Consider the following 27,386-nt stretch of genomic DNA (forward strand, 5'->3'; position numbering starts at 1 on the left):
AAATAAAAAGTGAAAAAATCACGGTTTTGACTTTTTCACTAAAATTACTGTAACTTTACGAATTTTCAACCGATTTGAAAAAAATCTAATGATTCTAAAAGTTGAAAGAATCGTCTTGAAAGGTTATAAAATGGAATTTCGATATTGCGTTGCGTTGCGTTGCGTTGCGTTGTGACGATGATTTTGGCGGATTGCACACTGACTTCATCATGTTTGACTGCTGATTATCTAATAAGAGTTGCTTAGGAAGTGGTAAGTAGGAATTCATACCAATCCGACCCATATTAAAACCTCAACAGCATGATAGCCATCATTGCCGGCCGCCCCCATCTCCATCGTTCACGGGGAAGGATAAAGGATAAGGTAGACAGGAAGTGTTGATGCTCCACCTACTTAACGGAAGGACGACGATTCATCAGACTCTTCCATAGGTGTCGCGGAGTTGGTGGTTTGGAAGGGTATCAGGTCTAGGATTCGCTCCAAGCAAACGATGCGACCTGTAAAGCATATTTTATTAGGTAGTTGTTTAGTTAGTCTTCGAGTGCACGATCACTCGAAAAAGAGATGATCTTGTTTAGTTTTTGGTTATTTTTAAACTCTGGGCAGCCGGCTACCGAGAGTATACTATGTTCCCTAAACAAAAACAATTTGAACTCCACACAGCCGATCGTGGGAGTATTGCCTGGAAAAGCTAATCTTATCTGCGTAATGGGCCGGATCACTATTTATTGCAACAGTATTTGGACAGAACTCGCTACTTCTTCTCTACGATATATTTATTGGCTTGAAAACTACCAAGTGACAGCATATTATACTGGCAAAAATAGCGCGAGATGTTATAAATCAAGGAAAGTATTTCTTATTTTCCATATCGAATTGTTTGTGGAATACAAGTATACGAGCGATAATACCGAACACTGAAGGGAAATATAAAGGATTGTTAATCTGATGCACGGGCTTGTTAGCAATAACGGAGCTTTAAATTAGGTTCATAAAAACAGACGCGGCGAATTTTCAATACGTATTGAGCCGTGTTCATAGATACTAGTCAGATTAGTCGTATTGGGGCTAATTTCCGATCAACTATTCATTTTTACGGCAATGTTTTCTCGACTAGATCTGTTCGCACCCTCTCATTCTGTTCGCACCCTCTCATTCTGCGGTCTAAGGACCAAATGTCATCAATAGACTTAGAATCGCGTGGAGGCATGAGATAGGAAACTTGTAAGAATTTTGCTATCCCACCGTTTGACTACCAGAATGGATGGGAGAACAGTAATACTAGCAAATACCGACTACCATAAGAGCGGTGCAAATTTGAACGAGTGACGTAGAGTACTGCACTGAAAAAAGGACCAGGAGTGCGATTTTACGAAGTTTTAGCTTCCGATGGCCCTACATTTTCTGACAAAGTGAAGTTCTTGAATGTTGAGATTTTTATTACTGTTTAGAAAAGCAAAAGTATCATAAAGCTAGTGTCAGGCCTTCATGAGACCTCAAGAAGTCACTTTTGGAGGTATTCATAAATGTAGATTTGTCGGTAGACGGTTCCAAATATAATAGAAAAATACCTAATTTAACACAACTACAGATCACTTGCAACATAAAAAGCTTTTTGTGAAATTCGACAGCTCCATCTTAGGCCAATTCAATAAATTTCCTGCATGAAAGTTTCCATTTTTTAAAAACGGTTTTTAAGCCAAAGCTTTGGAAGTTAAACCTTGGCGTGGAAGTGCCGGTATATTAATATATTCTGTTACTTAGTGTAGAATTAGATTTCGTCATTTACGGCTAATATACAACCGCCAGAAGAAACTTAAAACGTTGGTACACAATCAAGAAAGGCGAATCAGAAAAGGTATATGTCAGTGATTCACTAAATACAGACTGGAAAGAGGGTAATATGGAAAACTTTAAGGTCCGTCCAGATTAAGTCTTCGGTACGGAACAAAACCTCGGCCTAGGAACTCCTAGCATGTTGTTAGTCGCCTCTTACGACATGGGAGCAGTTCCCAGAGGTTCTATTCTTGGTTGAAATTGTGCAAAAAGATTTCAGCCCGCCGGACACCACACGGCTTGTTATAAAATGGAATTTCGATATTTTTGAAAAAGTGCAATTATCTTGAAGAGTGAAAGTTTAAAAATCGGGTTTTGGAAAATACCACGAAATGGGGTGGAAATTGAAAAGAAAAAAAATATTTCTGACCAGTAATACATTGGTAACACGCAATGTTACTGTTACAGCAGTTATTGTGCGCAAATTATACTTGCGAGTCATTGCTTTGAAAAACTATAAAAATTAAAAATAAAACAATAAAAATCAGCAAAAATGAGAAAGATTTTTTGTTTCGCTTCGAAATTAAATTAAATTAATTAAATAAATGATTAAAAACGATTATGTAATACTAATTGTTACTTACGTAGTAAAACAACCAGTATTTAAACTAGTATTGTCACGAATCACATTTCCACTGACAGCACGAAACACTAACGGCAACCGTGCACTGGGGTTCAAATGTACCCCACGCAAACTTTGATACCTGGTTCCACGAAGGCTATAAGCAAACTGGCTATACCATCTTTTTCTATTCTTACTAGGAACTCTAAATTGAATTATGGTTAGGGTCCCAGGTCGGTAAATGCCTAATTCTCGTTTTCACACGGCTCCAAAGAAGGCGTGGGGTACATTTGTACCCCAGTGCAACGTTCTAGGGTTAAATCATGGGATGCTTTCTTCATCTCGTCCACGGAAAATATAGAAAAAAACCCTAGACTTACAAGGGATAAATATGTCGCATGGTATTTTTGATTTTGGAGTCTCTCGTTAAACCCGAAAAACAATTGTAAGATTGATATCTCTATAATAACGAAAGGCTTACGATTATTTTTATAATTTTGTAAATTATGCCTAACGTCCATTATGCATAACGTACATTATGCCAACCGTCCATTATGCCTAACGTATATTATGCCATTCGTCCATTATGCCTAACGTCCATTATGCCTAATGTACTTATGCCTAACGTATTTATGCCAAACGTCGCGCACCCTTCACAAACAACGGTCAAGAACTTGGAGTGTACTATAAATAATGGTTTTTGGTCTTCAGTAAGTGTTCAGTGGTGTTGGCAAAAACAAGTTCTTTAACATTTCTGAAGACTGCATCTTGTTTCTCATACTTTGAAAAAAAAATGTAGAAAATATCTCGTTTCAAGGATGTTTAATCACTATAACAATGTTATCAACGAAGCTCTTGGATCACCATAAAACTGCGTAGAAGACTTCATTGATGTACGCTTTACCGTTTTCACGTGAACGTTTTTGGCGAAAAAAAACAGGAATGGGTGGTGACAGTCAAAAATTTGTTACTGCATCTGCCAGTTGTTAAGCAGTGTTCGGTAGAACATTGACTGTGTCTATTCAACTTTCATTTCATTCTTTGTTCGTTTAGTGTTAACGCATTTATTCTGCGTAGGGATTACACATGGTCTTGTCTGAGTTGAATGATGACTGTTGAATCGTGAGAATTGACAAATAGCAAGAAGAATCAAAAATCGGCTACCATTGCTAGTGTGGTAGTAATAAAGAATTTTTTTTTGCCATTCAGTGAAAACCCGTTTTTGTCAGCTTTTCGACCCGATTTCGTCGGTCAGTCGGAGTTATGAGGCTATATCTACGGAATAATGTTGAACGTTTTAACAACTTCTGTTTATTAATGATAAAAAATAAATATGTGTTTCCGTTGCCCCCATTTGGTCAACCTAAAATACACCAAAGGGGCTGATAAAAACAGGTCTTCGGTGTATTTGTTGGCTTGCTTTTAGCCATCGTTTTCATATATTGATTTTTCTCGTTGTAATGATAACTTTCATATAGGAAAGACGTGCTCTTAAATAGTCAGGATGCCATTTCGCTATTTCGATTATAACTCGGCTTACAGTAATTTAAATGCCTAAATAGTTATCAGAATACTTCTGTCGTTTCTAAGAAGTGTGAAACGGACCTAAAAGAGAACGGGCAAGTAGAAATTATTTTCATTGAATTCAAAGTAATTTATTAGAAAATGACGGTTTTAAAATCTTTTAAAATTGAATTGCATTGTGAAAGAGACAACACAAAGTGGAAAATGTTTGGTATCGATTTTCACCAGACGATACACCGGCATTTACATATTTGCAGCTCGGCTGACGTTCGGAAAGCTCTTGATTGAAGAAAATTGGCGCGAAAGAGAATGGCGCGAGTTATGGCAAAAATTGATATCGGTTTAAAATTTTACCAAGACTATCCCACGAAAATCTCATGTTATTTTAAATCAAATGAAATTCCTTTACTTGTTGTTTTATGAATTGCGCCGGACGAGTTTTGCTATTTTTAAAATCAAACGCGACTGTCTTGACTCGAAATTGAACCACTTCTTCCATTGGTTTTAAATCATTTCGAAATAAACGATCTTCACAGCAGAAACATAAGTATTAATGAATATTTATGAACTGCCTATATTGCTTCTAAGTGAATTCGATCGTGAGAAATCATATCCCTGTCTGCCAAGTATTTCTACATTGTTATTCACCTGTTTACTAAATCAATTCATATTTCTAGATCAGCTGACTAACGTTTACAAGCAGTTGTTTAATCCTAACTAACACCTAAGTTATCTAATTTTATTGCCAATCATCCGGTACAATATTATTCCGCCATTACATTTGTAGGTACATTAAACATAAAACATTTCCTTTTCTCCAATTTCCTCCATTGCTGGAGCTTAACATGTTTCAACACTGTTCTTTTCGCGCGGCCTACTATGCCTACCTATGCTTGTTTTTACCGCCAAGTAGCTCTTCACCGCGGGCAAACTGTGAGATACAACTTTTCAGGAAGGAAGCCGCGGCACCGCCTATTGCGACGACCAACACGACCGGATGGAGGGACAACCCGAAGCACAATGCAATGGAAATACCGAACCGTTCAGATGAGCAAAAATTGCCGCGAAATGCTGTCTAGAAATTGTTTTACAAAAAAAACGACTGTTTTTGCAAAAACTGAGGGAGCATCGATTTACAAAAGAAAACTACATGAAACAAGGGAGTTTCTGCGCATATCCGGTGTATCCCGGTTCCTTTGGCTCTTTCTTGGGAACTAGAGCCGAGCTACATTTGAGAATTTAATTTACATATCAACTGTATCTAATCTTTCCACCGCCGCCGCCGGTGAAGACCGACTGTAGTTCACCAACCAGTAGGTACAAGTACAACTCATATGGTATAGCATGAATCGGAACTAAGACAGGATCACATCAACGTGTTTCATGAATAATTTAAATTCCAGGTACTTTGCCCGGATGGAGCCTATTCCGCCCGGGATAGACCGGATCAAACACACACATACACGTTGCACATATGTGAGAAAAAGATGTTATCAACCGCCTGTGCGCCCGTATGAAGCAGAATGGGATGCTGATGTCTGGTTCTATTTGTGCACTGCATGTCATCACCGTCAGAGAAAATTATGCTTACCTACAACGACGATTATCGAGAAATCTGTTTCACTCGTTGATAGACTTCCATTCAGAGTGATGAAGGCACCCGAAGACGTTCAAATTATTAACGGGTGCTGAATGGAGGGGCTCTCGAGGATCAAGTGCTTCACCGAACCTGAAATTTTGCGAGTACGTACTGACTGTCAGAAATGCTGAAAGAGAACCGGAGCTCCATGCCAATGCACTTGACAGAAACAATTAGTAGATGATTCCGACAAGCGCGCTTCTGGCATTGAGAGGTATGGTGTTCGTGCTTGACCACGGAGTAGCAGAGTTGAACCGAGCTGCCAATCGAATTGGATTTCGTTCGCTACGAAACGGAAGGCAGCAAGGGTGGAGTCGTCGACTTACAAAATGAAACTTTTGCACTGCCACTCAGTGCCAATATATTTATCCGAGCTTTTCCATTCAACTCACGTCTCGCCGTTCGCTCGAGGGGAAAGTGTTTCGACTTAAACTTTACCCTATCGTATCGGTTCGCCGACGGAATGCACCGCCAGCCGTAAGTGCTCGACTCAACAGGTCTTTGCTAGTTGTTGATGTACGGTTGGATATGCAAATTGCTTGTAGACACTTCAATAGTCTCGAGTGAAAGAGGACCTGGGTACTGACTACTGACTACTGACAGAGAAGAGTACGATGGGGTAGCCGTCATTAGTGATGCGTATCTGGATGTCATAAAGCTTTGCAAACAATTTGTTTAATCTGGATTCTCGTCCGGTAGGTCAATCCTCAACTGAGCGTGTGAGAGGGAGTGTTGTTTAGGAAGTGAACATGGTTTTCAGGTGGAATGTAGGTGATGGGAACTTTGCATGTTTGTTTGCGTCATTGGTCTGCTGCTACTTTCTGACGAGAGCTTGCAAAAATTGTTTATTAGAATCGATGCGATAATATTGTATTTTTATTTACTATTTTTCAAAAACATTCTAAAAGATCGTAGTCTTCTTATAACTTCAAGATATGTAAAATTAACACTTCCATTTGCGACCAAAAGGGTGTTGCATGCAAACTTAGGTTTTATAATGAAACTTCCATCTACTTTCGCGAGTACCTTTTCATCGTTCCCAAGTTTCTTATATCGGTTGCCCTCAGCTTATCATGCACTGATCTGACGAATAGGCGCAGCAAGATTTTCCCATTTACCCTGTTTATCTCGTCGATCGCTCTTTGACCCTCAACGCCCAGCCAGGCATTTTTGTTTGTTTATATTTATACCATATGGCCTATAATTTACTATTTCCCAATATTTTAGATGAATGTTTACCGTGTGTACATTTTAAAAATTCCAATTTTGGTCAATTCGACATAGTGAATTGGAACACGATATATTGCTTCTACTGTGCAGACAAAGCAGGAACACGGATTGATTTATTTGCTGGTAGCGGTGGAGCAGTTTGTAGCTTTTGTTGTAAGCAAGATGAGAAAGTAGCAGATGCAGCTCGAAATTAGATTACAAAAATTATCCTTTTTTATCACCGGTTAATTAAGGTCAGTCTACCTTCTCATCTCGCCCAGAGTAGAAGCTAAAAATCGTTCCACTATAGATACACGGCAAAAACGACTGTAGACGAATTGTTGATTTTTGGAAATGTGTTGCAAGACTAGCTACTCGGGTAGTGAAACAATTACTTAACGTGCAGATTGTGCTCAATCCGGGAGAAGTTAATGCCCTGTAAATTCACCATATCAAACGTTAAGAAGCACAGTCGTTCGTTTCGCGGAACAACGTGCAGCACACCAACGAAAGCTGCCACGTTAGCAACATTATCCCCATAGATAAAGACAAGGCCTCCAGAGAGATGTGCTTACATGACTTATCTTCACACACCCCTGCCATCGTGATTAATAAATTTATGCCAAGAATCGGAGAAGTGGTTTTCATAACAGCGGAATATTCGCATTTTCCCGGGTGTCCCTAACATTGTTCTTATGCTTCCGTATAAACCAACTCTTTCATACGTAACTTTTTATGCACATCAACCGAAAATGGGACGTTTCATCAGAAAAACACTGGTTATGCACCCATGGTAAATTCTTATGCCTATGAATTCTGCAAAAGACACTGCACCACGGAAAACATTGCATTGTGCAAAAGCAGCTAAGAAAAGCCTGTCAACTATAACCGTAAACAGCACACCGTTATCTTATGCCAAACCACAATCGGCTTCAAAACCAATATCTACGGATTTGACAGGAATAAATCTTCACTCAACAACAACTGCGCCCAGTATCTCCAAGTCAACAACCGGCACCACCATCAAGAATCGAACGTAGAAGAGAACGGATGCGTTTGTCTTCACGCTCGCATTTCTGTTTGACGCTCTATTGCTTTCTTCTAACATGATTTGAATTGGCTTCTCAATATTTTATAGTGTATATTCCTTCGTTCGTTTTTTTAACATAGACTCGTAGACAACTCGCTTAAGAACGTTTGTTTTAACAAAAGTCAACTATCAAATACAATTTTCATTTTTTACACTTTCATCATATAACAATTTAATAAGGCGAATGATTATAAAGAAAATACTATTACCATTTTTATCGCTCTTCTATGAATACCGGACGTGTTCGACCATCTTCCGGGTAAAAGCGCGGGCCCCTAAATGCGACCCGGGCCCCAGGGCAATTGCCCTGGCTGACCCCCCCCCCCCCCACTCTCATCGGGCCTGAGTCTCGGCGCCACTTCCTTCTAGATCTGAACCTTTCGCTCAAAATCGTAGATCGCGCGAACATTCAAAAGCCCACACTAATAGTCATGCACACGGTTATGCAAACGAATTTACATAAGTGAAGTTACATATGCGCTACACACACACGAATCCACCCGATCAAACACATAAACATAGAAACGCTTGAGCTCTTCCCGATAATACAGCATTGGTTACAAACGCGAACATGCAATTGCAATTATCCACACAACCATGGTCTCGCAAACATAAAATCGCCCCTGTTATTAGGTTAACCTTTTAAATACGATCAAAGATATCAGGCAAACGTGCGTTCCCACTCAATCATGAATCCGTCACGTCCGAAAGCCCCTAGCATCGGAATTAGCAGCCATGCTTTCAATAGGACCATTCTAAAAAAAATTGCTCATATATCCATTAGACAACAAGTTTTAGGGCGACATGATTCTTGTGGTATTAGGGAACTCATTCTCTTGTAGTATCTGAACCGTACACCCAAATTATGCATCAGATTCACATACATACAGTTATACAGGGTGTTTGGTTCATGGTTAAGAACCTCTCGGGGGGTGATAGACTGTCATATTTGGAGAAAAAAATTGTTCTACACATACCATAAAATCTCAACCGTTACAGAGTTATTGAACTTTTTGTCTAAAAAACTTATTTGTCTTCAAATACCTCTAACTTTAAAAATATACTTTGTATTTTAAATCTTTTAGTTCCATTCGAAAGGTGAGAAAATTTTCTATTGAATGGTGTTCTTATATCTTTTAGTTAATTAGTTTTAATTTGCTTTTGGCTGTAAAGTAGTTAAAAGTTAGTGTTTTTGAGGAGGTTTTTGCTAATTTTCTCGAAATAATTAAGTATGATTATAGCAATATCCATTACCCAAAAGTTGGGTTTCAGGACGATTCATAATTTGTTCTTGTACGTCATATTCCTATCTCTTCTCATTTTTTTGTAATTTCATCACTATACTTTTCCTGTACCCGACTTGCAAGTGCTTAAAAGACTCTAATCTACAAAATATGCTTTATATCGTTATTTACAAGGTTTCATTGGAGAGCTGAGAAAATGTCCTGTCAGTGTATGTACAAATATCTTTTAGTTAAGGGTACTAAATGATTTTTAACTAACGAAATAACTCAAAATTTGTGTTTTTTGGAGAGTTATGTAATTATTCTAATTATTAATCAACAAAATTTATCGTTACTATTGTTCATTTGATGCCCCTTTATGTTCTCTATAACTTTTTATTTGACACTTTGTCTATATCTCTTTTCATATTGCTGCTATTTAATAGTTAACACAGCATGACCTCGGCACAAATGTAGTGGGTTCGAAATCGTTATTTTTGCATATGAAACGATGTGATAAAAACGATTTTGCGTCGAAACCAAAAGAGATAATTGAATGTAGTCAAAGAAAGAACTGTAGAACTTGCTGAGATGAATTATTTTCATGATAATAATGGTGATGTTTTTTATTTACTATTTTAAGAAAATTATTGAAAATGCTAATAATAGCACTAACTTTAAACTAATTTACTTCTAAAAGAATACTAAATTCACTTAACTGAAAGGTATTAATACATTTTTCTCTGTAAAATTTTCCTGGATTTCGAATAAAAAGAAAAAAAAGTACAATAAGTTCCATAATTTTCCAATTAGAGCTGGTATTAGTGAAAATGAGACAAAAATATCCAAATTTTAATCACCCAAACTCATGAAAATAAGAAAAGGTAAGTGTATCATGTCAAAGAACGAATTATGCAGCTCTTCAAGACTAACAATCTGGATTATTAAGATGATGAGGTTAACTATTAGGATTTTCAAGAAATAACCGAAAAATCGATTAAAATTGTTTAATTTTCAATAAATTACTTTGAAAAGGCTACTTAAACTCATTAGCTGAAACATGTGAGGGCATTACTCAATGGGAAATTTTCTTACCTTTCCAGTGGACCTAAAATATTTGAAATACAAAGTATACTTTTTGAGTTAGAGGTATTTTAAGACAAATAAGTTTTTAACACAAAAAGTTCAATAACTCTGTAACGGTTGAGATTTTATGGTATGTGTAGAACAATTTTTTTCTCCAAATATGACAGTCTATCACTCCCCGAGATGTTCTTAACCATGAACCAAACACCTTGTATACACGCTAACAGATGCGACATACAAACGCCCACGTCCACGTGATCGAACACGATAACATACAAGCGCTCGAGTCTATAGCACTTATAATCTGATTATCGCGGTCTCATACGCGAACAAATACGCGATCATGAAGTTCCTACGCTTGCTTATCTGAACCGTACAATGAATATCACAATCGGAATTACAGCCCGCTGCAATTGGCCTTAAGCAGTGTTTTAGTGGGTGATATTTCCCGTCTCGTCTGCTATTGTAGTGAGTGATTCTGACATGGAACCCTTCCGAGAACCAAGCTCTAGAAATGCAGTAGGACAACTTTAAACAAAAATAGGCTTAAACGGTTAATTTAGTGCATTGAATGTGATTTAGATAGTAATTTTGATTTGTTAGATGTATTATTAAGTTCAATCCCGTATAAATGAATGTAATGTGCAATAATGTTTAATGTATAAAATGATTGTGACTTTTTACGCGCATTCAGAGGGTGTTCTATACACTAACTGTAAATATACTTTTCCTTTTTCTATATATGATGATGACCACGTAGGTAAGTCTAATTTCACGAAAAGATGCGGTTTGTCGAAGATTCCAACCCTTCCAAATTTAATGGTTTGGAGGTCATTTGATTGTTTTAAAGAATATATTTGATTTCAAGCACTTTTTTGGTGGTATTCAACGAGGAAGGCACATCGAATTGGCGATATAAACGAAAGCAATTATGTGAAGAAATATTAAATCCCCTCCAGAGGCCAGATCCGAACCTGCAACCCTTGGGACTCCGGCCCAATGCACAAATCATTATGCTACCCTTGGGCTATGATGACGTCCCAGGAAGAATACATAATTATCGCATTGGCGACAGTGATCGTACCACTAAAGCGAGATCATCGTCTGATATCTGGTTTCAGTTTTCAGTTTCATTACCCAGCGTACTTCGGTGGGTGACAGAGCTAATGGAAACTGTCGATTTATAGTCCCTTGCCTAGTTAACAGATGTACAGATGGGATTATTGACTATGTTTAATCAATATGGTGTTTTTTTTTAAACTATTTTTTTCTGCTAACACCAAGAGTTGAACTTGTTCTATTGATCTGACTTCCTTCCTTCAAAAATTGTTTGGAAGTATATACTTTTTTGCCTGACTTATACCTAACATTGGCATGAAAAATAATTTATTTATAATTTTAAACGATTTTCACTTTTTCCTATAATGTCTATAAAATTGGTTTATTTTTCATCAAAATGTATTTAAAATTAGGTAGAAGTCATAGAACTGTTTTGATAAATTATATCAATTGCTCATTTCTGTTAACTACGGGAGGCCCTGCACTTGGTGAAGTCAAACGATGTTTCTTGCGTAGAGTCATTTTAAAGCCACCATTTTGGATTTTCGAAAAAAAATGAGTATTTACGATCAAAAGCAGAAGTTCGTAGGTCTTTTCATTAAAATTCTCAAATATTGCTTGATTTCCTGCCGAATCCAGAAGAAGGTCCCCTTAAATATGGTTTTGGAACTTACGTTAAAACCCAAACCAATGAATTAATTGAGCTATTTCACGCAGTCTGCCTTCTACATTTACCACGCCAGTGCTATAAGCATGCAATGCTATCAAAAAACAATAATCTGCCCAAGCCAGTGTGAACAATAAGCACCGTCATTTTCGTCGTTGCAGTAATCGATACTGTTTATTTCACGATGAGTGTAAAATGTGAACAATCTTCGGTATCATACAGTGGCCGTCTGTTTTAAACACTGCCCTATCCGCCCTAGCGTTCGCAAAGGGGAACATTTATTAAAGATGCAAATGCAACATAAACCTTGCGGAAGTCGTCGTCATCCAGTTTCAGCACACACGTAATGCAATACTGATAACGTTCAAAGTCCAAACCATGACGGAAACTTATGGTATAGATAATAACATGCAACACTATGGTGGGCATAACAATGTTATAATCAAGATAAGTTAATATGGACGATGATAAGATTGATGTGCGTCTGCACGATCTATCCCCGCGTTCTAGCTGAGATTGTGAGTAACGAAATGTATTCCTTCTTACCTGAACTTTCAATGGGAAATAGAAGGTATTACAAAATCTCAAATCACGCTGTGCACATATGAAGGACAGACTTCTACGTGTTAGTTGTGTAACATGTGACTCTAACAGACTACGGAAAACCCTGTACAACAACCTCTAACGAAACACCCTCAACTGCAAGTCAACCAATCTAACTGCGACGCTGGATATTCTCCAAAACGGGTCAAACCATCAAGTCATTCTCAGCTTCAAATACGGTTAATAAAGAAACGGTGGTGAGCATGAAGGCGATTACGTTATAGTAGCTTTCTGATGCGTTCGGTACCCCAAAGGTAGTACAGGTGATGTATATGAACGAGAGAAAAGAAAGAGAGAGCTAAATTTGGATATTGATTGTACCTAGGAAGAGGCAGATGAGATCACGTCCTGAACCGGTACCTGTTGGGTGATCTTCCTCGGGCCCGAAAGGAATCGAATATATAAGAACTGGCACCACAATATTTGCTGCACACCCCGACAACATGCTCGCTGTCATGATAACCATCACCACAAGCGTAGAGACCGCTCTGCTCAATACCAATCCGCCGAAGATGCGCATCCAACGTGTAGTAATTTGATACGATCTGGGACATAACACGAATGAAATCCTGACCCACAACCATCCCCTTAAACATTCGCTTCGTTGATACCTTCAGGTTGATAGAATGTAGCAATCGTCCAAGCTCCCTATTGCTCAACGAAGTAATCTTCCGAGCGTCCTCTGACAAACAATACAGAAAAATCATTGAAGCTAATTGCTCTTTCATATATGGGACTTACTAAAGCACTGCCCTTAGCCAGGAGGTCTCTTATCTCGTAGCCCGTGATGGCCCATAAGGAATGAGCCCAAACTAGGATGACCTGGTAAGATTTTTCAGGTAAACCCCTTAAAGGATGCCTGTGTTTTCCCCAGATAATACGTAAAGCGTTTTGCAGTGCCCTATCGCTGTTTCTGTCGTAAACTCGTCGATGAACCGGCGCCAATAGTCTTTCAAGCGTATAATATTAAAATCGCGTGAGATGAGATCTCTATCTGAAGTAGGCATGTAATTTCAAATTATTTATTGAAATTTAAAAGAATCGTAGAACAGTGAATAAACCCGTGACCTTAGGTGAATTTACCATCGAAAGATACAATAGCTTAAGGAGGGGATTTTTTGGCAGTCAACTGCATCAAGTTTTTTTCACTGCGAGGAGAAAGGTTATCGGGAAGCCTTTAAGATGGTCAGAAGTTTCAAAAACTGCGAAAATCCGGTTCACAATGTCAGAGAATTTTATTAAGCGAGCGCTCGTTTTTCTCCCCGGCTAAGATAAAGGAACACTTGATGTTTTTGATGTCCTCGGAAGTGCAGGGAATTCCTTTTCTGAGCTAAGGTTTCTGACACTGCTTGCTTGGTTTGCACCAGTGCTCCCTCGAGCTGTTATTTTCGGAAGACTTTGAAGGGACACCTTTACTACTAAGCTTATGAGAGGAAATGTTCCTCCTTTTTTATTGCTTCTCCTTTCCTTCCTGGGGGTCACCAGAGTCGCTTTCGTTAGTAGACAAATTAGTATAGATGTTAGTAGGGTCCGGTAATGTAGTTATCTTTACCATTTCTGCAAAAGGTCGCTTAGTACGTGCCCGAAGGAAAGTTTCTCCTCGTGGTATTTGTACGCGAGAAATATCGGGAGATCATGTGGGTTTCCCCCACTGCAGAGATATTTTTCAACATTTCTTCCAACAAGAATCAGTCACCATGATTCCCACTGTAATTCCCATAACGAAGTTTGCAAATTATGCAGTTCCTGATCCGCGACACGAAAAGGCCAACATGTAGACGAACCTTGTCAAAGAGGAGGTAGTTGAGTAGAGCAGATCTAGAGAAGGTCACCCACTAAGAGTCTAAGTTGACTTATGTCCTCTTCCCGTCAGCTGCGACTGATGATGAATGCAAACGTTTGCACTTCAGTATCTTCATTGGCTGAAGCAAAACAGCCAACCCCGTGTGTCAGCAGATCCGCACAACTGAATGTCGAATCGGAGTCGACGCCATCTATTTCTACCTGTTTAGTTGGTACATAGACTGTACGTCTCATGAAAGACTCGTAGTAAGCAGTAAGCATTTACCTTTTTAAATCAATTTACCCCTGCTGAATATCGTTCCGTCAGAACTTGAGAAAGCTCCAGTAGAGTTAAATATATTTTGTCTTTGACCCGAAAAAATCACGAGGTTGAGGAGCATAGATATAACTTGAGCCGGGGAGTCGATTTTAATTCGATATCCATCTCACCTTGAAGCGAATCATTGTCAGGGGAAGTTATTTTTACACAAGTATATTACCCAGTGCAGGATGGTAGGACACAAAAATAGGGAATGCTATATAATAGCGGTACTTAAATGTATTTAACGGTATCCATGAAAAGTACAGTTGCTCTACTGCTCTGCTGGTCGAATAACGGTTATTTAAAGTGGCAACATCTAGAAGAGGGTGAGAACACACCAGATAATCTTGTAAGCCTTACACTACACTTTTTAGTAATACATTGCATGGATTGGGAAGAGCGTCTAAGATTCACTGTACGAATGAAAGAACTTCTTACATGAAAAGACGTACTAGAGAGAAAATATTTTTCCATGTGTAAATCATCATGCCTATAAGAGAGGACCTATCACCATAATCGTTATACGTTGCTAAACAACTATGAAATTTTTATTTGACCTATAGGTATAGGTTGTAGGATTCATCAAATTTAACACAAAACATTGTTTGAAAACTGTTGTATAGCCTAAAAATCAATTATAGCAAAAACACAAATTTCTGAACCGTTCAGCACAAAAAATAGGTAGGTTGTCATTTACAGCCGATTCTAGATAATAAAAATAGATCTTTTCAAGGGTGTTCAATGTCATGCAGTTTTGTGAGTGATATTGTGCGAGTTTGGGACATTAATATAAAAATTTTCGCTTTATGTCATTGTTCCAAAGTTGTAAAATATGTAAACTGCTCAACGTCTCGTAATAACTCGAAATAATATTCAACTTCGCGTCCAACCGCATTTTTATAGTTGCAGTCGGTCGAGAAATGCTGGAGTTAATTATTCTTTTCAAAATTAGGAATTCTCGGGCATGGTGAGAAAATTGCACTTTTGAGATAACTGATGAGACGAAGTCGAAACGCAAATTCCGTAACTAGTTTAGCTTGACGCTCCAAAGTGGTTTTACCCAATTTTCTCCTTGGGAAGAAGTATTACATTGGCTTGCTAAGCCGAGCCAAAATGTTTTGCTTCGTTACATCTCATCAGCTTAAAAATGAGCTAGTTTTCTTGCGGGACATCATGCTCGACTATGGGTTTGCTCAGGAACACAAATAGTGTCTTCGTGTCTGGAGCTAGCGTCCATCCGCGCTGGGGCTAGCACTTAGTGTTGGATTCGGATAGGATGAATTTTAAATTTGACTTTTTAAGTTTCGCATTTTAGAAGGTTTAAATGCTAAAAATTTCATTCAATCACATGATAAATTCGAAATTCCCCGCTCTAAAACTGAAAATCTCAAATTTGTGTATTAAATAGTTGCGTTACTATTTTATGTCAAAATTGGTATAGTCAATGCTGACTATTTGAAACTGTCAAACTTGACTATATAAATCACCATACTGTTCCCAGAAAATTGATCTTGAACGTCAAGAAACGATACATAAAGAATATTGGTAGATGGACAGCAGAGAAAAACTCGTTTTCTGCAAGAAAATGTTGATCGAGATCACGTGAAGGAAAAGCCCATCGAAAAGATATGCAACTGTGAGTTCACTTATCAGTACAGTTTCAAGGACAATGAAAGGATCAATTCTAAAGTCAAGGTTGCTTGAAAGAAAATCGGTACTCGCATCTGCGACAACTAACTCTGATGGCGTCGATAACAGGAGGGGAAAGCACTCCTAAAAACAAGTTACCGCAGTCGTCTAAAGATGTGGTTCGAAGATTTATCTATCGCTTTCCCAAGTACGAATCGCATTATGGTTGGAAAACATCTGAGCGAATATACCTGAAGCCAGAACTGACTGAGGCGAAGCTTTACAGACTGTACGAGAAGTATTGCGTAGAGATTTTGGAAAGTGCGGTGAAGCAATGCTGTTTTGATTACACCTTCGACCACGAATTCAACATTGCATTTAAGACACGCCTTGCCGACACTTGCAAAACATGCGACCACTAGAATAGAACCGGAAATTTTCGCAACCGGAAAAAGATTCTATACTAGCAGATAGTGTGATTCACCGTAATCTTACTACGACATTCATAAATGAGTTGAATGTTTTCGTTTTCGATCTTCAAAAGCGCTGTGTCTATGGTGTACTATAAGTGGCAGTTATGAACGTATAACCTGTGTATATACGATGATGTCAACAGTATAGGTACGTAAATATAAATCAGATCTGAGGTTCTTACTTACTCTTACTATCCTTTCTGCACATGTATTTCGAGGACGTGAAGAATAGATATTGGTGAGGTAATAGTGGATTTCACAAATCTGGTTTCTGACATTTATCTCTCTTATTTATACTCATCTAGGCTGTTCCGAAAATAACCAGTCCGAAATTAGACGCTCAAATCAAAATCCAAAAATTCATGCGTCTTGTATGAACTAAACAACTGGCAGGTTCCGTGTGATGTCTTGGAAGACAAGCACAGAAGCAATGGTTTGCTGATGAGAAAGCGGAATTCGAAACAGGTTTACGAACTAAAACGCCTGGCACTATGCAAAAAAAAAATCTTTTGTGCAATGCCTAAATAAATATAGCGATTTTGCGCGCTTCAGTCAGTGAAGATACTAAAATCCACATTTTCGTAGTAACACTATCACCAAAGTATTTATGTGAATCTATAATAATTTATAGAATGTAGTAAAGTTGAATCAAACCCGATTTATGATAACATCCAAGACATTGTTTCTGTGCAAAAACAAAGCGTTCCCTATATGAAATTTCGTTTCCAAGTCCCGCTGCAATGGCTGAATAATACCAATGAATTAAATTTCAACATAACTCGATTGTAAGGCGGCACTTTGTTATTTTTTGTACTGTTCAAATGCAACATTCGACACCACAGCATACTGCCTGACGTCTCGCCAGGAAAGGTCACCGAGGGTCAGAATCGCAGAAGGCCAAGAAAATTTTTGCTAATGGATTTCAGATGCCGTTGAACGTTCGTAAACTTCAAACAACTACTAATTCACGCAGCGAAAGCGACATTGGGTTTTTTTTTCAAGATGGGAGGTCGAATCGTTTATTCGACTACTACTGGCTATCTTCTTCTCCTAGCGATTGCTTAATTGCTCGATGAAGTCGAAAGTAATGTGTTTTTAATTGACGGCATGGTGGTGAACAGAAAAAACCAGTGATTTTCGGAAATAATTTTTCGCTGTAATATGTCTATTATCGACGGTTTTCAAGTTCACCATACCTGCAATCAACACTACCACAAAACATACTAACAGAAACCTGTCATCAGAGCAAATCTCAACCGCCACCTACTTTGATGAAACCATTAGAGTTCCGTTCGTTAAACGTCCGCCGCCTAATGAAAAACGATCAAAGTACGGCGCGAGAAAAAAACAACAATCAAACGCCGTCTTTTTACTCTATAATTTTTCTGCTCTGTTTTGGTTTCGTTTTTTTTTGCTTGGTTTTTATTGTTGATCACACACAAACGTCGATAGTGTCCGAAACCGAAATGAAACGAAATGATGTAAGCTGTATTTTTACAAACGAGTCATAACGTCCAACCGTACGCGATTACGCTTTATAAAGCCTGTGCCATCGCTTGCCGCCGCATTTTGGTTGGCCGACGGCAATGTCAGTGTAATGCGGTTTATTTATCCGTATCATATACATTAAGCAGCTACACTGGTTGGAGCTCGGTATGTAAAGTGTTACGAAAATAATAATGTACACAAGTTAACTATACCGCAGCAGGCGTCTGCTTATTCTGACGGGGATGTTGTTGTGGCATGTTGGACCGCACAAAAAAAAAAAAAAAAATTTGCTTCTTACTGTTCCGTACATTATATCTGGTAAATAGGTAATAAGTATCAACATTGCTTTGAAATAGTAATCGAAACCATCCTAGACGGCGGTGCTATGCTATTGGTTTGCATAGTTTGAATTGTCGAAGTTGTTGCTATGATACAAGCAGGCTTCGATCAGGGTGTCTTTTTGTATGCCGTTCCAATGAATATATTTTATAACAACTAATCAGTTTATGAATCATTATTTTTAATGTCTTTTTTATTTTTTATTTTCAGGTAAGTCTCCACCTTTCAATAGTTAATCAAAACGAGGACTAATCACTATTCACGTAAGATGTACTTTGTATTTCTCCTTCCTCTATTTATTACTAATTTTTATTCATGATAGAACTCATCACGACCTTCCAATCGTGCATTTTCAAGACATAACACATGTTAGTTGAATGAAGTTTACCTCGGCTTACAGCAAATTTTGCAGAAAAAAAATCATCTGAAGGATCATCTGATCAAGGCACTGAAAAACCATAAATACAAACCGCTTCAATATCACAACCGCGAGAATCTGACCAAATGACCATTATTCTCCACTATTGCATACATACAGTACATTTTTTCGCTTATCTTTCTCACCTTTTCCTTTACCACCAGAGCCGGATAAAAACGATAAAAATAATGCTCCCCAAAATCAGGTGCGAAACGATAAAATGCGCTGATTTTGTACCCCGTTCGTTCGGCAACACGTACAGCAATAGCTTACTACGATACGTGAGCGATGCGGTACACGGGTATGCATAACTTTAGGATGTATCACATCCACTGGGGGTGGTGTCTGTCGGTATCGGCAAAGGTCTGTTTTCGCACCCGTTGAGGTGCGTTGTACATAACTCTGATCACAGTAGGCACGGGTTGCTGAGAAAATTTGAACAGATTGTTTGAATGGGCGCATCCGTCAATCTGAAAAAAATGCAAGCAAGGGTTGCTCCATATTTTGATCCGGCGTTTCAAATGATAATGATGACGATTATGATGCGAAGTGAATCGTTTTTTTTTGTTGTTGCTTACCTGCTTGCTTTGATGGAAAGGTTTGGAGAAAGAAAAAAAAGTATGAAATCCTATTTATTTGGCTTGTTTGATTGCTGCCGCACACGCACACCCGGCAGAGGGTAGGCTAAGTGATGGGTGGTTGATCCTTCGGGGTGGATTCACGTCCGTTCGATTTCGGGTCACGGGACGGGACGGGGGAAATTATACACCGTCGATTAAAATTTGTTACAATTGCTCGGTTTCCCGTTGTGCGAAACAGACATTCTAGGGCAAAGATTTTTTGCTTCCGGCTTCTAATTGTCCTCGGTGATGAGCAAACACAATCGGGAAGATCCGTGTCGTCGTTCTGTTGATTCGTGCTGCAAAGGGTGACGGGGTGTGTTGTTTTTAACCATAGAGCAAATGTTTGCTTAGATGTTTCAGGTTGCCGGTGCAGGATTCTGGCCTGCTAGTTTCTAAATTAGGCGTTGTTAAGCCTGGTGAAATTTTCAATGCATCTTTTAAGGTTTGATATCCACCCTAACAACCTATCCTGTGTCCTCAAATCTACATTTTTATTCGGGATGTTTTGGTTACTGCCTAACCCTTAACCCTTTTCACGAGTGAACTGAAAATTAACATATTTTCAAACATGTTATATCCAAGACCAGCGTTGATTGAAGGTAAACATATGGTTTGGGTGGATCGTTCTGTTTCCGCCCTTCGGCAATTGTTTTGTGATGTATCATCATAAAAAAGTATCTGTTACAAATTTGAATAGCTCACATTTGTCATGAGTTCTAAAGGGGCCCACTTCTTGATGAACGCGTACTCTTATCAGACAGCGAACGTTTCGCAAGCGTCAAAGTAGGCCAAACAGGCATTGGAACTGTCAACGATGCAAAAAATTAGGATCGTTTCGGTTACGTCTTCGCGGGCCCACCAATGTTTTTACAGCCCGTTTAAAATCTCATTCAAAAGTTTGATGCTGGGTGCAGAATAAAAAAAAATCTTAAACGACCGGTACGTGCTGCTAGACAAAAACCAATCCTTACACAAGCGATAACGACTCTATTTTCCTGAGAGACACATTTACTTGTCTGAAATGGGATCTTTCTCACTTTTTTTCCTCTGTGATCTAAGTTCAGCTAACCGCCAGTTTGCGTGTGAGATTTTTTTCTTCTTAGACTCGGCAGAATGATGACAAAAAGTGGTCCTCGACTGAGGAAACAAAAAAAATGATATTATAAACTACTTTAAGATAGAGTACCGCCGCGCCGTATGCGAAAGTACCCCGCCTATTTCTTATTTACGCTAGAGGTGCTGCAGTTTGGGGCATCGCCGGTGCCCTTGATGGAAATAGTGCGCGCGCGATCATCAAGCAGGCCTTGGTTTTTTTTCTGTCGTAGCCTATTATCGGCACAATCAACGTGGGTCGTTTCCTTCTCTTGCACTAGACGGATCCAGGAAAGATTCTGAGAGGATAGAACAAAGAGGCTTTTATGTAACCGTGATTAACCGTGGAAAAGGCACTGTTTGTTTTCTGATGATAAAAGAAGTATTTTTTGTATATGTATAAGAGAATATTCATAGCTGTAAAAAAGGTTTTGGTTTTTGCTTTCATTTTTGGAATTCCGTTGTAAAGCTTCACTGAATATACTGAGGAATAACATGTATATTGATTGTCGAAAAATGTACATTATTGATACCGCTGAAAAATATTGGGTTGGGATGATAACAACGATAATTGAATATGCAAAATATGGCATTTTGTCATTGACAGTTATTTCAACACAACCTATATTATTTTCCTGAACTATGAACATGAACAAGCGTTCTGCATAAGTATATTTCTGGTGAGAATATGCTATACCTCGATAGTGTAATAAAACTCAAAACGTTCCTATAGGCGTATTTACAAAAGTTCCATGTACTCCAAACAGTTTTAGGATTTTAGCAGTTTTAGATATTTCCATACCTCTCTGCACTCCGGGCAACCACACCATTAAAGCATACTCAATCATTGTATTGTGAACTGCCGTTATTTCAAATCCCAGACCGTTCAGTTTATTCCATAGTCCGTCTAATACCTGGGACCACAGAAAGGATGACAGCAATTCTTCTGGAGGACAGCCTCTAGTGGTTTTCATAGTTATGGTCTCGCTTCCTAGCGAAGCTGTCTCAGTTCGGCAACACAACATTACAGTAATCCATTCTACAGCAGAATGCTCTATCCCCTTTGATTCAGCAGCACCACGCTGAATCGATTCGAATGCAGTAATATCGAAGGCACCCTCAATGTCAAAGAACATTGACCTGGAAACGTCCCAAAGACGTTCTTAGGGACTCATTATACGTGTCTAGGTTCGTCCTCTTCGGGATCTTAACAGGCTGAGCAAATGATAACCTGTTGGTGTCCTCCCTGTTGGAATTTCTACTATTGTTCGGATGTGTTCGGCTACCTCAGTGCGAGCCAAGGATACGAAGCAGTTGACCAACAGGATCCGGAATTGTATCCGGAAAATGGACGTCAGTGCCGTCCAGTGCTCTTGTGAGAGCATCTCGACTAAGTTGCGTTTTTATTGAACACCCGTTATGTGAATAAGCCCGTAACGATTAAGGCATTGGAAGCCAACATTACGTTAGTAACTAGCCAGATACCATTTGAAATGCTCGAACGCGTCTTCAAAAAATTGATCACTTCACGCGCTTCTATGATCACATTTAAATGCAATTGTTTACTAAACAATATATGGCAAATAATTTTTTTTCGAGCGAAAACAAAGATTTAATTTTATTTAATGTTTTTTACTAGCTTGAAATGAATCATCCAACTGTATTCATGTCATCGAGTAGTTTTATCAACTTTACAGCTATATTTCTGCCATTACCCAATTCCAGTTGTGAGTAAGGTATGAACAACGAACTAAACTCATAAACTTGTGCGGATGAGCGCGTATTGTCTTTGAGGTTTAAGTAACAATCACAAAGTTTTTCGATGCTATTTAGATACACTTACTAAACCAATTCATTCATTAATTTCAAAATGGCGGGTTAATTATTTTAACCAAAATAATGAAATATTCGGCGTCAAGAAGAAAGTTGTTTATTTGGATTCGTATCGTTATAGGGTAGACGAGCCCTTATTCATCTCATTAGTCAGGATGTCACTATTTCGTTGATAACTCGACTTAGAGTGACAGGATTGCGCTTAAATAGGTATCATCACCTCTGCTTCGTTTCTAAGAAGCAGTACAGTTAAAATTTTTGCCTGAAAAATATAAAATGCTCACGTTTGAGCGAAGCGAAAAGTTGACTACAACGTACCCTTATTCATCTCACCATTTGAGAAAATGCGTTGAATAGAGATAGCAGATACTGCTCTAACTAATGTGTTCAAATGGGCGGGATGAATAGAGGTGCTAAGATTAATTAGGGAGCAGTAACCGTATTTTTGGAAAATTCACTTGTTTCACTTGTAGCATCAAAGTCGTAAATACGAATTGCGAAAACGTAAAGTGCTTTCGAAAACTTGAATTGAAGGATCCAAAAGCGCTTATATTGAATGAATGGAAAAGATGACACAGGCTCACTTGGATCGATTCTCCTTAATAATTTTTTGCCTTCCTTTTCTTTTTCATTTCTGACCTTTTCTTTATTTTTATTCCATATCGAACTAAAATAAACGAAAAACGATGCATCGCTAGGTGTTCAATAATCGAATCTTAGGCCCCGTTTTCACTTGAAACATTAATCCCAATTTGGACTAACACAAAGATGCAATTAGTTGCAACATTTCAGTCACACTCCTGAATTGCTTATTGATGTCTTTCTGCTATTTCATCGCGTTGTGTGCACACATCCATTGATAATCATAGAGGGCAGCCTAAATGCTGCTACTGGTTGCAACTTTAATTTTTTTTGTGCGAATATAGACTAAGCCCACAATACCCATCAAACAAACTGGGCCAGTACTGAATATATTACAAAATATTTACATCATTTGGTTGGTTCTTTCTTCGTCGAACTATTAACCCACAACCTAGTTGCTATCAAAAGATCGATTTTTTTAAATTTTTCAAGATTTCGAAAATTGCTGACGTTATAAAAAAATGTTTTGTGGTTATTTTTAGCTTTAATAATTGAAATTTCGATTAACTGCGGCAACAGAACGATTTTGTTGGTCATTTTTTGACTTCTTGATCATGGATATGGAAAAAAGCTTCACAACCAAAATCCTTCTATGGCTTCATGATTTTGTGGTTTGGGTGTGGTAAAATTGTTTTTGTTTTCAATTCTTTACTATTAGCAGTCTTCCGAATGCACCTTTTCGTAATTTGGACTTCTAAAACTGCCCTTCATTCAGAAAAAATCTGCAGAGGTGTTTGGAAAAAAAATTGTCGAACGCTTCCTGATAGTAGTCAGCTTGATCATTTGAAAATGCAGAGTTTATCATGTATGCAGAAAACTCTACGTCATGTGGAAAGCATTTCAAAGGGGTAAGTTGAATATGTTTTTTCTGGTATCGTGAGGTTACAAGCTTCCGAAAATATCTGCTTGGACACGCTTCACAAGCAATCATTGTCTTGTCAGACAATGAAACGTGTGATCTTTATCGTGAATTGTTGGAGCAAACCTAACAAAGTATCAGTATCTATTGATTAGGAGCTTCAGGAGGTCTCGTAAAAAAAACTACGAGCGGTAAATTTGCTTGAAAACACACTTTTCATTAAGCGGCGGGCAGTGTAAGCATTATGCTCTCTAGGAAAACAACACGCAACTATTGTGATTTGCAGGGTCGTCTTAAAACCACTCAGGGCCCTGGGCATTATTAAACTGAGCAGGTGTAGAGTTACATTCGATGAAAGCGATAAATTACATTACATTGCAGTACACTACACTAAAAGAATTAGCACGTTGTAATCTGGCCTGATAGTTATATATCGTTGTTTGAGGATGAAGAGTACCTTGGCCAAGAGTGAGAAATGCTGGACTTGGACGGGTAGAACACATATTGACCGTTTAAACTTCGTTGACCGTCGACGCCAGCAAAGAATACTTCGTATTTGATGATCAGGTTGAGGTTGTTTTCGTAAATGAGCGTTCTGCTATTTGTGATTTCTTACATATTTCCAGTAGTAAGAATTTCATCTGCATTCCTTCAGTCCAGGTTTATTTTGTGTGAAACTTCGGAAAAGATGGATGACGAACATTGTCACTTTAGGAGTCTTTCACTGGAGTACTTTTTATCCACTTAATGCGGACAACATTTGGAAATTTTAATCGTGGATTCCCCGTAATTGGAGATTACTCATAAAAACATAGTAAAATACTTATAAGAGTTCCACGTTGAGGTCCCGTTTCAAAATTTCGGAAAGAAAAGAGAGAGGAATAACCTTTGTAGTGCTGACATTATTGCACAGTTTTCCTAAGAAACCATTTACCAATTTTAAATCAATTTTCGAAGTATGTGTGTCTTGCTTAAATAAAAACTGACTCATTACATCTTTCAAAAAGAGCGCAGCTTGTTTTTGATAAACCCAAAATTTTGAAATATTCTAGTTTAGTCCTTAGGCATATCCTCATTATCGTTTCTTAATATTTAGTATGTATCTTATGTGAGTTGCATAGATTTCTGTATATTTTATCATATGATCAGTTGCTTCTTCTTTATTTTCACCATATGCTTTCACAGAAATCTTAAAAAAGCTGTTTCATTGAAACCAGTCGTAGTTTCTGGGTGAATCATATAAAACCATTTACAACCCTTCGGAATCAGAGTAGCATTTTAATAAATCTACACTCTATAATACTCAATGAAAATTAAATTTGCTCGGATCAGTAGGCTGATAAAATCGGTTTCCCACTGTTGCTAGGACAAATCAAATACGCCTTTTCAGCAACAAATCACACATGGGTGTGGCTTACGAGACAGTTACTTTTATCGAAATATCCAAGATATTATTTGTCTATATCATCATATTATTCCCAGCACGACGGAATAGGACTTTACAGCACTATTTTGGAGCTCCTACCAGGCTGGATTGTTAATTATTATGAAGACATCAATTAATTTTGCATTTGGACTTCTAAATTTAATCGCAGAACCAGTTGCTTCCCTGACAATAAAAGCCTGGCTAGCAAATGAAAATCTATAGAACACATTTAAACAATTTTCATTGCCGACAACTATATGAAAATCCACCTAAAACTTTGACTTCTAACTTCAGAAAATCTTTAATATTTTATTTTTGGATCAGGAATCAGTTTTTCCTGTTTTAGTGGAACATTCGCCATAATTAGAATAAGTTTTTTATTATTTAATTCGCGTACAATTCATTGTACTATCGTGATTGTTTGTACTGTTCTATTGTACATAATGAAATAACTTTTTTCACTATTTCTTTCGAAAATAGTTTCACAAAACATTTTTCGTTCTTTGACATACGTTTTCATATCATTTTCCGAATGTAAAGCGGTTGTGTCACATTTTTTTTTAATTTTCTAAAACTGGTGCATTAAACGTACTAGCGCGACCTCTGGAAGGCTATTCCGTTACGCGTATCAATCCTAAATGTATGCATGTCATTGATCAATGCATTTTCTCTCTCTCTCTCTCTCTCTCTCTCTCTTTCAAAACTGAAATCAGCCTTCATAGAGCTCTATGCAAAATTTGAAAAATATTACATTATTTCCTTGTAGACGTAGGTTAAGGAAGTGTACAGAAAGAACAGCTCATGTTAAAAAGAAGGAAAATATTCGCAGAATGTTTAAACTCATAGCTGCAAAGATGGTTCGCTACATCTCAAAATTCTATCAAAATGTTTGATGCGTTGACTTCTTTTTCGTAAATATTTCACACAAAAATCTCGCCAAATTACCCCGTCACTGGTATGAGTTGGTGGTATGTATGAGCCCTGGATTTGGGCAAACTGATTCAGTTTAGTGAGCGATTCGTGTTCGATTCAATCACAAAAAAAATAATCGACTCTTCATCGATTCAGTGATTCATTTGTGAAGATTAATGAAATTTTTGTTTCATTTTGATTTGGAGTAGATTTTTTGGTTCCATATGTTTCTAACAAGAGCTTATGTGTTCATCCCTCTTACTAATTTTTATGTGATTCATAGCCACAGTAAGCTGCCGAGCAAACCATTTGCTTATGAACATAATGATTAGTGCTCAAAAATATTGACATCCGCGGGCGAGCTTGCAAAATAAACCATATTCAATTCATGCCCACCGCGCTGAAGGGAATGTTTCAGTTGGTTGCCTCGTCTTTCATTCATTCGGTGCAGCGCATTCGTTCAGTTATTTTCGGTTCAAATTCAAGTTGAAAATGTATAAGATGTTACCATCTGCAGTCAATTTGTCCAAATATAACAAATCAATACTTTGATTGGTGAATGAATTTATATTTCCTCTGTAGTGTAGGCATTCAATTCTGCGTGAAGCTTCAGTCAGCCTGGAAATGAATTAATAAGCGACTGAGACTGATTGCTGGTTTTGGTAAATGCACGCAGAAAAAGGCAACTGAATTTGAGATTTCTTTCCACTGAGACTAATCAATCGCTCCGTCAGTGGATTCGAACTACAACTTTCACAAAATGGATTCCGTTCTAAATGTTCTAAGTATACATTCCACTAAGTCGCTCAACCATAGGTTTTTTTTAACGAATCGTTACTCTATGAGCCAGTTTTTCAATATTTTTTTACGAGTCGTATCCATGTTCTTCGATTTTGATGAAAATTTCAGCGTTTCAGGGAATGTGGGATGGACTTCGGTCAAATATTTGAATCCTACTTTGAGGGAAAGTGTGATAAAACGGGCATTGAAAATTGGTCCGAAGAAATGGGTGGAAATGTGAAAATCTCTCACAAAAAAAACGTTGAAATT

The 27,386-nt window shown here is 38.0% G+C and overlaps 1 protein-coding gene across 2 annotated transcripts in view; it reads left to right on the forward strand.

Annotated features, from left to right (window-relative positions):
* The window catches only part of LOC131686141 (rap1 GTPase-activating protein 1), a 521,880-nt gene that overhangs the window by 182,163 nt on the left and 312,331 nt on the right, over nt 1–27,386 (forward strand). The gene's annotated exons all lie outside the window — the stretch shown is intronic.

Source organism: Topomyia yanbarensis, chromosome 2, assembly GCF_030247195.1.
Source record: "Topomyia yanbarensis strain Yona2022 chromosome 2, ASM3024719v1, whole genome shotgun sequence".
Taxonomy (NCBI): domain Eukaryota; kingdom Metazoa; phylum Arthropoda; class Insecta; order Diptera; family Culicidae; genus Topomyia; species Topomyia yanbarensis.